This window comes from Colias croceus, chromosome 26, assembly GCF_905220415.1.
Source record: "Colias croceus chromosome 26, ilColCroc2.1".
NCBI lineage: Eukaryota > Metazoa > Arthropoda > Insecta > Lepidoptera > Pieridae > Colias > Colias croceus.
The window spans coordinates 949957-964452 of record NC_059562.1 but is presented as its reverse complement, the minus strand read 5'-3'; the positions used below and the strand labels follow the sequence as shown (position 1 = coordinate 964452).

The window sequence follows — 14496 nt, the reverse complement described above, 5'->3', positions numbered from 1 at the left end:
CGTCCAGCTTTTATTGTGGAATGATTTATAAAAAACAATTTTTGTTCATTTTCATTCCGCTTATTTATTACGAGCTTGGCGAGCTTTTTATCGCGGTTTGGTTTGTAACAAAGATAACTTTCTTGTTATATTTTTCATTTCTTTTTATGACAATGTTGCGGGTTCCTTCAAGCTGCGTATTATTGAGCAAATAAAATAAATACCTTTAAAGGTTCTTTATTAACTTGAAGTATGAACATTCCGAGCATACATACATTCTAAGCATGGCAAGCTGACAAACATTCTCAAGTTTTTGTGGGACTTATGAAAAATTGCTTTTCGTATTCAATTTCAAATTCATGTAATGCTCTAATTTAAAATTATTGATCTATGAAAAATTGTATCAATATGACAAAGAAACAAGAGCAGCGGCAGGTGCGCATTCCGCCAGAACACGATTAATATGGGATGCGCGCGCGCAGGTTAATTAATATTATACACTATTCTCAGTGCGAAATATTGTTGTTATTTATGCGTCTGGCCATTATTTAGGCGACACGCATCGCGCTTATCCTGGAACCGTTTTCCAGGATTAAATAAGATGAATTAATTATTTATTAGTCGACAAAAGCATATTTGCTCGTCTGGTTAGTCATTCTTGTATTTTGTTTCATCTAGAACAAAGTACTTATCTATTTTATGACATTCTTTGTCAAGTCTCAACTTTGTAACTAAAGTAACTTGAAATTCATAAATTTTCAGTTTATATTATAACTAGCTGCGCTCCGCGGTTTCACACAAGTGGCTCCGCTTCTGTTGGTCTTAGCGTGATGATATAATATAATAGCCAGCCTTCCTCGATAAATGAGCTATCTAACACCGAAAGAATTTTTCAAATCGGACCCGTAGTTCCCGAGATTAGCGCGTTCAAACAAACAAACTCTTCAGCTTTATAATATTAGTACCTACTTATAGATTTTATGTCATTCTTTGTCAAGCCTCAACTTGGTACAAAATTTGTAACTTACAGTTCACAAATTTTCAGACTATATTATAATAATATGTATTGCAAATACGTAATGATTCATGACATAACAGCGTGACAAAAAGCGCGTAACGTCGTGTAACAGTCCCGTTGTATGCCGCAAATAGCAGACATGTCGCGTCTGCGGCGGCTACCCCGAAACGTCATAAATTGATAAATACGATCACTTACCACCTATTTGTCGACATTCGAAATTAGAACGAGTTTTCGAATTTAGAATTTCGAATTCGATTGTCGAGTTCGTTCGAAATTGGAATAATGCATTATTGAAAATTGATTAAATTTGTCGTAGGTTTAATTTTCAATATAATTCGATTTTGAAATATAGAAAAATTCGATAGCGTTCGAAATCCAAAAATGTAGCTGTACTTAATTTGTTCTTCATTAATATTGTCATTCTAATTAAAAAAAATCAAGAAGTGAATTAATGTTAAAATAATTAAAAGTGTAGCAAACAGGCGTCCAAAAATCTTATCACTTGCTAAATAATAATTTATATTGAGATAAATTTTCCTACGAACTGTTCAGAACTAATGAAATTTTACGAGTTAGTTTAGGAGATGTTAAGACGAAATACAATCGTGTTTGTGCACCTTTTGGGCTACGCCCCCTGGGTGGAGCATAAGAGCGCGCGGGACGCTTCACGAAAATCCCCTCGCCATGCCACACAACTGAATAGATGACGGAAACATACGGAACTAACGGAGGTTCAATGAACTTTACTTAAATTCTTATATTCGCGCGGTTAAAGCCGAGTAAAGCGATCCGGCAACGTCTTTTCGTTGCCGGACCCATCGGACTAGAAAAACGACCTTTGTTCCTTTGCACGAAGGTCGATTTTTAATTGGTACAAGACTGGTTACAAAAAGTGAGCTTGCGACTAATTTATTTTATGATGAAATGATTTGTTATTGTTAGAATTGTCGCTACCTATATAAGTTATTTGAACATCTTTGTAAACAAAATATTTTATAGTTTTTCGTCATGGGGACTTTACGTACAATATGATAATAAAAATACATAATAGACTTATGCTATTTACGTTTGGTTTTTTTTTACATAATATATATCATATTTATTGAAAAAATCAATAACAAAAAAATATTATTTACAATTTTGATTTTTTTTTAATAAATATATCCGACATTTTGATATATTTAATATCAGATATATGATATACTAGCTGTTCCCCGCGGTTTCACCCGCATTGCTCCGTTCCTGTTGGTCTTAGCGTGATGATATATAGCCTATAGCCTTCCTCGATAAATGGGCTATCTAACACCGAAAGAATTTTTCAAATCGGACCAGTAGTTCCCGAGATTAGCGCGTTCAAACAAACAAACAAACTCTTTAGATTTATAATATTAGTATAGATAATAAGATAGAATTTTGACATTTGATATATAATGTAACATAACATAACAGATATTTTCGAATGCTGGTTTTGGTACTATTTTATTGTTCCAATGTTTATCTTCTTGATACGACTTTCATTTTTTCTTCTTCACCTTGTTCCGAAAATAAATATGTTTCTTGCTCGTCATTTTGAGCTGTCCTTGTACATTGTGCTGCTGAAACAACCACAATAAGTTATAATAGGAGAGAATGAATGAAACGAAAATTCTGTATAACAAAAAAAGATTTATAGAAAAATTCATTGATAAACCAATTATAATACCACGATTATTATAAAGATACTTTCATCACAAAACTAGAAAAAATTGCGCAGCAATATCCTAGCCCGTAATAAACTCGATTGTCGGCGTCATACACAGCAAACTTTCTGAGAAAATCGTTCTTTTGTTTGCAAAATTTTACGGTTGACCGCAATTAGTATAACAAGTGCTTTTATAAAAATTAGTAAAATTTCGCAGCTGTGTCCGTTCATTTATCGCTCTATTGTCCGAGCTCGTAAAAAAAGTCGACTGTCGGCATCGTCATACAAATTTTTCAAATATTTTTTTATATAAAATTTACAAGTAATTATGCTTATGCATAATATGCATAAAAACAAATTTTGGTAAGTGGTAACCAGTCAGTGATAACTTACACTAGTCTGAAATATTTTACTATCTTCAATCTTATGACTTATAAATAAATAACATAAGATAAACTTACACAAAAAAGTACTATATGAAACTGTCTGAAGATCCACATCAGTTTCTGGTAATCATGGTTTGTCTTTTATTGCGTCCTGGCTTGCAGGCTGCTCATCGGATTTTTCGTGGTCGCGCTTCGCTGTTAGAAATAAACATACATACACAAATCAGTAGTATATTTATTGGAAGATGAAATCTCAAAAAAAAACTAAAACATTACTTATCTATTCTATACCAATAATAAAATCCATACTTCCATACTAATATTATAAATGCGAAAGTAACTCTGTCTGTCTGTCTGTCTGTTACTCAATCACGCCTAAACTACTGAACCAATTTGCATGAAATTTGGTATGGAGATATTTTGATACCCGAGAAAGGACATAGGCTACCTTTTATTGCGAAATATGTACCACGGGCGAAGCCGGGGCGGACCTCTAGTTATAAATAAAAATAAAGACGGAGTGCATAAAATTATAAAATCTTGATTTGTGCGTTGCTCAATTCAGACTTAGTAAACATATAATACTCCAAAAAATTAAAATAATATTTATTACTAATTATTACAAGTAAAAATAACTTTCAAATTTTGATTTATGCGTTTCTCAAATTAGACTTGTAAATATACCTAGTAATCAATATATTGGAAGTTGAAATCTTTAGACTTGTAGCGGCCGAAAGACATAATAAATATAAATAAGCATGATAAACATCAAACTTACCTATTTGGGTTCAATAACTGTAGTTTTTTTATCTGCTTTCGCAACATTTTCTTCCTAATGTTCTCACCATCAATGTTTTGGCCACCAAAATTCACCATGTTTATGAAAAACTTTAGTATCACTAACACTAAATCACGTATGCGAGTAGACAACGGCACCGCGCGAAAAAGTTGTACAGGACTGCTCTCTAAGACGCGTTAGCGTCGACTAACAGGAGGCGGAACGGCGGAAGCGACCGGCCTACGCGCAATTTTGTGCTCATAATTTATAAATATATTTTTTTTAAATTACTGATGTATTAAATGTAAAATCTAATCCCGCACGTCTCTCAAGAATTGAATGGAAATGGATGTGGATAAAGTTTCATCGATATTACTTTACCATTGTCCAAATGAAATTGATTGACCGTTTAATTTTTAGGAAACTTCACAACGTTTTTCTATCGAGGCAAATTTTTTCAATCGTGTTTCGGTTCCCGCACGTCACTAGACAAACTCTTCAATTAAATAAATCCATAAATAAAAAAAATCAAATTGGTAGTTTTTGAAGAAAAAAATTAATTCTTCGTGAGCTCAAAACGTCTGTTTTGGGTCTCATTTCACCTTAATAATTGAAACATACAGACTGTAAAATGTTCGTTTATTGCACAAGTCATAAATTAAGTCTTATTACCTAACTGTTGCTTTCTAGTTATTTGAAATGGTATTAATATTGGTTATTCGTTTTTTTTATTCATCTGTAGAAATATCATTGTTTATGTTATTTAACAAGATATAATAAATATTAAGTATTATTTAATTTGTTGACGTTTTCTGGCGTAAAATGTAGGAAAAGGATAAAAATACATCACTACATAGTATTTAAAAACAAAGTCGCTATTTCTGTCCCTATGTCCCTTTGTATGCTTAAATCTTTAAAACTACGCAACGGATTTTGATGCGGTTTTTTTTAATAGATAGAGTGATTCAAGAGGAAGGTTTTAGTATATAATTTATTATGTTTTAGACAAAGCGGGCGATAATTAGTGTTTTGAATATTTTTAATATAAAAAGAAATATAATTTAGGGCTGATTTTTCAATCCTTGGTTAAAACTTATTCATCGAATAACGTATTAAACTACCATTTCAAAAATGTATTCTAATATATTGTCCGTATATATATGACAGTTTACAGGTGACATTTTAAAATGTTCGTGTAATACTTTATTGGACGGATAAATTTTAACCAAGCATTGAAAAAACGACCCTTATTTGAAGCATTAATACTAGTACCCAGAAAATAAGTTGAAAATAAAAACGTTTCAAACATATTATTTTATAATGTAATTGTTATATTAATAACAATAAATACTACTTACACAATTCCATAATCTACATTTTAAAATACTTTTCTCCTTACCTCTCTACTAAAATAATAAAAAACATTAAAAAGGGTAAATTGAATTACAACATCTGTGTAAGTTAGACACATGTGTAAGCTTTACAACCGTATTATGATGAACATCCTGTAATGTGAAACGATTTGATGTACATTGCTGAGTCACATCGGATTTTGTGTAGCTTTTCCGTGTGTGAATTTTATTTATGTGGAGAATGGTGGAAGCGCTATCAGTTTAGTAGAGCTTTTTGATTTTATGTTAAATGGAGATTGGCGTAAAAGTTTTATTAGTTTTAGTAGAGCTTTTTGGTTAAATGTATGAAATATTTTACGTTGTAAGTAAACTTTTAAAAAGATTAGATTAGAATTTAGATATAGAAAAGATGTGAAGCTCTATCACTTATAACGTCTGATCGATTGTAAGTAGAATTTTATCAATTTTAGCGCAGCTTTTTACAGCTTTTGTTGGGATACTGAAATATCTACAATCAACTATTACAATAAAACTTGTAAATAGTTGTAGCACATAGATAACTTACTACCATAGTTAGATCAATTTATAATTATTTTCCATACAAATGGCGCAATGTACATCGAAGCTCGCGATAAAAACTGCATCCTGCGGACATTCACCCTGAATTGTTTTTTCTTCATATTTTAATTGTTTCCTTCATACATTTCTTGTTTGACCTCAATTTTGAAGGGTTTCTTTTTCTTATTGTAATAAAACTCGGCAGTTTTGACGATTTGGTATTATTTTGTGGTTAATTTACTGCAAAGTATTAGAGTTAACATTTATTAGTATTTTTTGTTTAGAAATACAGACAGTTTAAAGAGTCTATGTAGTATTTATAATTTTATATTATTTAGGTATTAGATTTTTTTTTTGTATAAATATCTTTATTTGTAAGTTCCACAGATTAGCTTTATAGAATCTATATATATAAAACTCAAAGGTGACTGATATAGTGATCTATCAACGCACAGCCCAAACCACTGGACGTATCGGGCTGAAATTTGGCATGCAGGTAGATGTTAGGACGTAGGCATCCGCTAAGAAAGGATTTCCCGAAATTCTTGCGGGAACGGGGAAAAACGGGGATGCACGTACAAAGTCGTGGGCGGAAGCTAGTTAATTTTTATTATGCAGGTATTCGATTTTTTTTGTATAAATATCTTTATTTGTAAGTTCCACAGATTAGCTTTATAGAATTAAACATAAGACAGGTCAAGTTATAAATAAATAAAATATAAATACTTCCAGCATTTTTCTAAAAAAAAAAACATTGTAATAAGATCATAATACGTATTAATAGCTAATTACTCATCGAGTATAATCAATTACTTTACACCCCATTTCCTCAAAACAGGTTCAGCAGTTACGTAGTAACTCCACGCTTTGCATTGTTTTTTACTTGAAATACAGTTTTTACATATATTTTTTGTGCTATTTCAATGAAATCCAAAGTTTATATTGTTAAGGGAACATCTATCTCGATTGCTCTTAAAATGAGTAACACAGATTCATGGTTTTATCATTATTGCGTCATCAAAATCCCAGATGTAGGATTTAATTAAAATGGACTTAATTTTCTATAATAATATGTTTCCTGTTTTATAAGTCTGAATAAAGACGTTACTGTTTTTTGATGATTACTATGTACATACACAATTTGTTATAATAACATAAAAATAATAACTTAATACCTATAAAAAATAAATCACGTTTAAAATCCGTTAAAAATCTTTAATTTCTAAATAATAATTAAAAAAAAAATGTTATAACTCCATCTTGTAACAAACTTTGTTAAAAACCAACGATGTTTATTTTCGTCATGCCTTCACAAAATAGACACTTAAAAAACATTGAGATAATATTAATATGGAGACGATACCGCCTACATCACTTATGTTCCACTCAACATACGTCATGTGGCGTAACTGCACTCAGTCGCTTGCTCGCTCATTGGCGCGAACGTCACGCTCATTTTTTATTTGTTTTAAAAGTGAAACGCATCAAATATGCCTACGTGTGTGTTACGATATTGCACAAATAATACAAAGAATACGGAAAAGTGCAAAGGAATAACTTTTCATCAGTAAGTAACTAGATAATAATTTTTAAAACTTAGTTATAGCAAAAATTTTGGCGGGCGACATTTTGTCATAGATTAAAAATTTAAGATATGACATTGGGCATGAAATAAGTGTTGTTAGTAATATTTGCTGGCGTATATTTTTATAGTATAAAATAATAATTTTACATATTAAGAAAAGCATAGACTGGTTGTTAATTGAAAAAAGGTGAAATCATGAAATATGAAAATCAATTACTCAATCACCAATTTTTTTTTGTTAATTGATTTTAATCAAGTTTTTAATTGATATTGTATAAGCTACTGACTTGAACGTGTAATTGAATTATTATTTATTTATCTGCACTAATATTATAAAGAGGAAAACTTTCTTTGTTTGTTTGATTGTAATTAATAGGCTCATAAACTACTGGACCGATTTTGATGAAAAGAGAATGCCCATTTTTAGTACTGGTTTTTCTCATGCGTCAAGACAACAATACTATTAAAAAAAATCTCGGCAATTTAGAGGCCTTCTTACCATCGGAAAATATATTTTGAACAGGGAATGTTTTGTAAAATCTAATAAGACATGTAATTGTTTAGATCCGTTATTATAGATTTAGTGTCCATTACCGGTTACCACGGTAACCAAGCGGTAACTTATTACATTTACTATGGTAAATAGCTAAATGTATTAATATCGATTATTGTTTTCATTGAATTACAAAAAAAATCAATTAACATAAAATCACTCTTTAAGGTATTGTTTATACACTGTAGGTTGTTTTAACAAAGATAGTGAAGTAAAATAATATAAATATGTATATATATAAAAAAAATATTATTATGACATAGCTTGGTAGGTAACCAGTTATTTCTTATTTGTTTCTTTCTTCGAATATGTAGTGAAAAAATGATTCAAACAACAACAGCAACAACAACATGTAAACCGAATAAAAACTCAATTGGCATTTTTTAAGTATATATTTAGGTTTTCTTGAAATCCGTCCCGGAAGATTTCTGGTGCCTACCTACACTAGACGATGAACAGGTAGACTTTGTCTGAAAGCATAAGCTCTACGCATAGATTAAATATGTTAATCGAAAAATAACCTTTGGACGATAAAATGTTACCTAAATCACACATAAACCTAACTAAATCGGGGTTATTTAAGTTTTGAGGTTATTTCACATTTTTCTCAATATCTTGAAAACCCCTGTTTTTATCACAAAAAAATCAATTAGTAAAAATCTTTTGAATATCGAAGAACCCTCCAAAACCACTCCGACATTGACGCAACACTGTACTGTGGTCCATACTTTCATGGGCATTCTCCTTTGGCACAGACAATCTTAAGACCCTGAGAAAGAACATAGGCTACTTTTTATTGCGAAATATGTGCTACGGGCGAAGCCGGGGCGGACCGCTAGTTCAGAGATAAGTAATTAATATTTTTTCTATTCAAGGTTTCCATGTCTGGGCCATGAAGAAAGGGAAAAATTATTCTTTTTCTAAAAAAAGGCTCAATTTGTAAAGAATAAAACTTCCCATAGCCCTGACTGAACCTAAAACACGAAAAAAATTAAATTATTCCATATGACGTCACTATTTACATCATCCTATATTATATGCCAGATATTGTTAGCCCCGCGTAGTAAAGTCAGTTTATACCTAAAATAAATATTAAGTAAGTACAAAGACATCGCATAATCTATGACTGTCTAGCCGTCATTCGCGCGCCCCGCGCCGCCTCGCTTGGCGCACAGATTTTGTTCGTGGTGTCTGCTCCATATTAATATTATCTCAATGTTAAAAAACCTTTCAATATTAAAAATTAAATTTAATTCAATATAACCAAAACTCAGTATTCATCAATCGAAGTACAACCCCTCCACAACAAAAAACATCCATAATAATGATCTATATTAAAACTTGAACAATAAAAATTGAACAAATGTCAACGCACTGTTCAATCAAAAGATTGTATACTCCCGCATCCAAAAACTAACCCTTTAACCGCCTACACCCTCGCTGTGTAAAATAGTGAAATATTAAAATAGTCAAAAGAGTTAAATTTAAGGGGAACGTAATCCTAAAACTAACACAGCTGAACTTCATAGCAAGCTTTATAAAAGTTTTTTTACACAAAAAGTCTGTTTTCGCTCGTAAGATATCGCTAAGCCTCTTAATTCTGGTATCTTCAAATAATTAATGTAACGTCAGTTCTTACAATTTTATCTTTAGTACTAAAAACTTTTGATTACTTCATTTTGTATCAATCCAATGTTCTTCTCAACAGTACGTCACTCAAATTTTATGTAAATCTCACAATAAATGAACGCTAACAAAAAACAAATCGAACAAAGAATCACAAAGGCGCAAGATTTGAATTTAGAATAAAAAATTCCAAATTCAAATTTCTTTACAACCAGTTACTTTTTGTTATTGAAAAGAGGATATGTTGAGGGAGCGGCATGACGAACGTAATTTAAAAAATGGTAGAATGGTAGGGTTTCGTTTTGCGTTCCTTTTCTACTAAAATGAATGCACGATTTGACGTCTCACAGCGATTGTGTGGAACATTATTATGCAGAAATGCACTATTTTTATCATCGGTGTTGCATGATTCAAAGTCATTTGTTCATTCATGTCTTTTTTTACAAATGTATATTCATCATTCTACTTTGAAACGCCGGTTAAACACTGAACTTATTGTAGACATCGATTTTTTTCTTTCTTCTATAATTATTGACGTCTGATGTACTCGAAACAAAAATTTAAAACAAACATGCAATGAATCGATGTTAACTTCGAGAACTTGAAGAATTCCATTACGATATAAAAGCATCGAAAGTTATCGCATTTTTACGAATGAGGTACACTCAAACTATATTTAACATGAGTAAAAACAGAGTTGAAATGTTCCCATCCACTTGAAAGTGTATTACTTTTAAGTAATTTCATGTACGCTCCCCTCACGCACACATCGATGCAGCAGATGTTGATTCCATAAAATAATATTTCATGTAAAGCACAAACCGAGGGCGGAAGGATTGAATTCTATTTTAAAATTTTATATTTCAACAATTCACCGCAACCCAGACTCTTTGTGCTATACTCTTTTTACTTAGAAAAAGTTTTTATAGTTGTTTTTGTTAAGTTTATTTTGAGGTTATGTTGTACTGTTTACGTAGATATTAAGAAATAAATATAATTGAATTAACATAAATATATCAAAAACGTGCATCAAACACGTTAAAATACGAGCGTAAAACCCTGATTAGATGATAAAAACAGTCGCTTAAACGATAAAAAAGTTTGACCTCTGCAATTTAAACATATTCTTCGTGACCATTCATCAATTAAAATGGACGACGACTCGTTATTAAAGGGAATAAAAAAGGAATAAATCTCAAGGCGAGTTTAAAAAGCTTCGTTTCGAAGTAAAGAATGTTGTGTACAATCTCGGGTTCGGACAAAAAAGTGACAACAGATAAAAAAGAAAACACAACACGGCCGTGGAACAGATTATCAGCGCTAAAAGGGTTGCTCCCGCGCTCTCCTTTTGTTGCTTCCAAATTCAAACTTCAACTCCGTACAAGGAGCGTTCGAATGCGAATTCTATTTTTGAATATTCTACCGAGAATTTTTAATTAATGCCGCTCGGCTGCGCTCGTATTTTTAAAATTCGTATTCTGTTTTAAATTGAGTTCGATATTCAATTTTTGCGTTCGATTCCCGCGTTTATTTTTTATTTACGTTGTGCGATAATGACGTTTCGCTTTAAGTGCTTTATTCGGATTGCCGATTTTATTCCGATGTTCTCCTTGAAGGTCGGTAGTTATGGTGATTAATGGTCGCGATATGTAGAGTGCTTTTTAAACGAAATATTGAATTTAATGACGTTTTGTGGAACACGACGGTCTGTTTTTGTGTTTGATCACGTTTATTGGAAAAAATATAACAAATATCGTAACCTTTACGTCAGTAATAGACGCTTATCGTTTACCTATCTTAGTTACTCAACTTATCAATGGATCAAAATTGTACATTTTCGGGACAACACATAATTTAAGGCCTTCATAAATTAATGTGCATTTGATAGCAATTTCTATGATACGCAGTTAGACCAATAATATGTCACATTAAGGGTCACTTGACGCATCATACGCAGTCAGCATACGCAAGTCGTTGACCTCTTTACGTAAATGGGGACTTATGACACGAATGATCGACATTATGTCGCATGTAATGCAAACTGACATACAATCGAATGTACTATCATACTCGGATAGATGTATCGATTTCTTATAAAACACGACCATTTTAAAAAGACCTGTGAACTTCTAAGGGTTTTATTAGAGCTTCTAATAAGTAACTTAACTTATTTGAAAATCCTGTATGCTGTTTTTCAAATGGCTATAAATTAACTTCACAAATTAATTCGAATATAAATGGTTTACTAAGTTAATCTGTTCGTAATATATATACCAATAATCATAATTCAAATTTGTAATAAACATTTATAAAGTAACGCAGTGGGATATAAAAGTGACATAACGTTTTTTTGTCACTTAATAAAAGCATGTCAGCGCTGCATGTAATAAGTATTAATTTGAACTTGCATCGACGTAAAGATTTTAATAATAGGGTTCCAACATCTCGGTCCAACAGGCAACAGCAATCATTCGATCGTATAATGGCTTCACTTAATATTCCATTTTCGAAAATATTTGAACCGTCATGCTCGTTCTATTCCTTTGTATCGCAAACGGTTGCTGTATCAGATTTTAAATTTAGAATCGATTAGAATCGAAATTTAAATTTTTATTACATTCGTAATTTAAATTAATCCTTTGATTTCTTTTGTTCCAGGTACGAATGCGGAGAGCAAGAGTTTGTTTAAAAAGACGGATAAACAATTCTATTTTTTGAACTGTAGACGAATCTGTCCCTGCGTTAATTATATTAGAATCCCCTACCCTTTTAAGTTATTTTAAAAAATGGAAAGCTGAGCGCGCTCACAAAAATAATTGATGGAACTGGACTCACCCCTTCGTAATCCCATTGCCGGCGCAGGATCTAACTTATCAACAAAAATACATCACAAAAACGCGCTCGATTTGAATAGAAGCTCTATATGCATTTATAAATTTTATTTTAAGTTTTAAAAGCAACTGTGATAAATCCATTGTCTTCGTACTTTCATAAATTTCTATATTATAATAAACGTGATCCTATTCATGCTTCATAGAAGTTTGAAATTCTCTGCGCGCCTGTTAAAGGCCGTAATTTTAAAATGGCCGAGTGATATGTATGCTATTAACACCTTAATTAGGCTCGCATCTACGCGTTCAACATCGCAATCGAATATTTACAGCTAGCAACACTGGATACCATAGATAACAAACTCCACACGGAATTATAGCGCCTCGCCCTTTGTGTTAAGAACGATTTTCGCGAGAACCGTTTACCATCTCCGAATTAAAGTATTGATATTAGAAATCTAATTTTTTGTTTGATAGTTGAAACAATGAGCTGTAATTCGTATGAAATGACTTGCATTTAGCGGCGTCTTTGTTCGGAACGTATTTAATTTTAAACATAATTGTCATTAACATTTGTGAAGCGTTTTGACGGTTAATTTAAAAATTGTGAGCCATAATGATGCCCATATATGGTTTGGAAAGTGATACTTCGATTTAGATAATTATTCTAAGAACATAGGCTTACTGGTACAATGAAAATCCCTACTATATTAATATTATAAATGCAGTAACTCTGTCTGTCTATCTGTTACGCTTTCCCGCTTAAACCTCAACCGATTTTAATGAAATTTGGCGCAGACAATCTTTAGACCCTGAGAAAGAACATAGGCTACCTTTATTGCGAAATATGTACCACGGGCGAAGCCGGGGTGGACCACTAGTTTTAAATAAAATCGGCAATATAAAAGTCGGTGTTGAAAGATATTAATATCCCGTTATTTACCCTTTTGGATATTACGAAGTTGGCTAAATTTCATTGATGAATTATGCATATACAACTTACTTACCGTCCGTCCCTCGAAATCCGACGTTTTTGGTAATAAATTCATCGAAAAACGCCTTTTATACCCTATTTAACATTATTTATTCGATTCTCTTTTAAAACTCGCTTGACACTCGCGTTGAGTGCAAAAAAGTGCATAAAGGTGTGTTCAGACGACGCGCGGCGAAATGTGTGATAATATTGCTTTCTGATAAGAGATTGAATCTTCAACGTCTTATAGGAATTTCTATGGGTTAAACTTATTTGAAGTTATCTGTTAATGTTGTACGTAAAATCACGTGTTAGCTTTATTGAAATGTAATCATGTAATTTGATTAATTCCTGTATTAATTATGATTAATGTACTGAACTTACTTATCCTATTAATAAGTATTATTAATTCCTTTTTAATAAATATAACACTCCTACCTGATTTCTACTAATAAGTACAAGCCCACAATTTTACACATCCTTTACCTCCAATAAGATTTATAATTTTGTAATTGTTACACGTGTGGTGTGAAGTCGCCCTAACCGCGGAATCCATTATGAATAGTATCGCAATAATAACGATAACTCTTTATACATTTTATTGCATTTCAAATGTATTGTAAATCGCTGTATTCTGGGAAAAAGTTGAGAATTTTACGACGGCCATATTTGGTAGCCCGCCGATTATTGCCATATGTATATCTACCATTTTTGGTAGAAATACATGTATTGTTTAACGATTAAATTTAACGATTGTATGTAAAACTTATTAATTCCGCTATTTAAATGTATTTACGTATTAATTAACCTTATATAATAATTAACGATACTGTTTATTGCATGTTTAAACTTAAAATGTATATAATATGCGCGGTTACATCTGCTGTATAAATTGTAAGTAGTTGTTAAACTTTTTGAGTGTTGTTCTCGTCAAAATAATTTGTTTTTGCTCAATTTTCAATAACATAATTTACCACTTTCCATATAGACACGAATATACTAACTACTACAATACCACAGTATTACAAAATATTGTGATCATTACCTATATTACTCTGTCTATAGAAATAATATAATTCATATTATAAAGTCATTTTCTGTTCCTTATTAATAACTTTTAAGTTCTCAGAAATATCAAGCTACTTATTATCTCCAAAAACATAAGACAAAAAA

General features: G+C 31.5%; 1 protein-coding gene and 1 long non-coding RNA gene across 6 annotated transcripts in view; one reads left to right on the top strand and one right to left on the bottom strand.

Moving 5' to 3' along the window:
- Positions 1-14496, top strand: part of LOC123703425 (zinc finger protein castor homolog 1) — an 85267-nt gene that overhangs the window by 19957 nt on the left and 50814 nt on the right. The gene's annotated exons all lie outside the window — the stretch shown is intronic.
- LOC123703427 lies at positions 2440-4201 on the bottom strand. The gene is made up of 3 exons (XR_006752989.1): positions 3846-4201; positions 3143-3262; positions 2440-2592 (listed from the first exon to the last, which is right to left on the bottom strand). It is a non-coding gene; the product is annotated as an uncharacterized LOC123703427 (long non-coding RNA).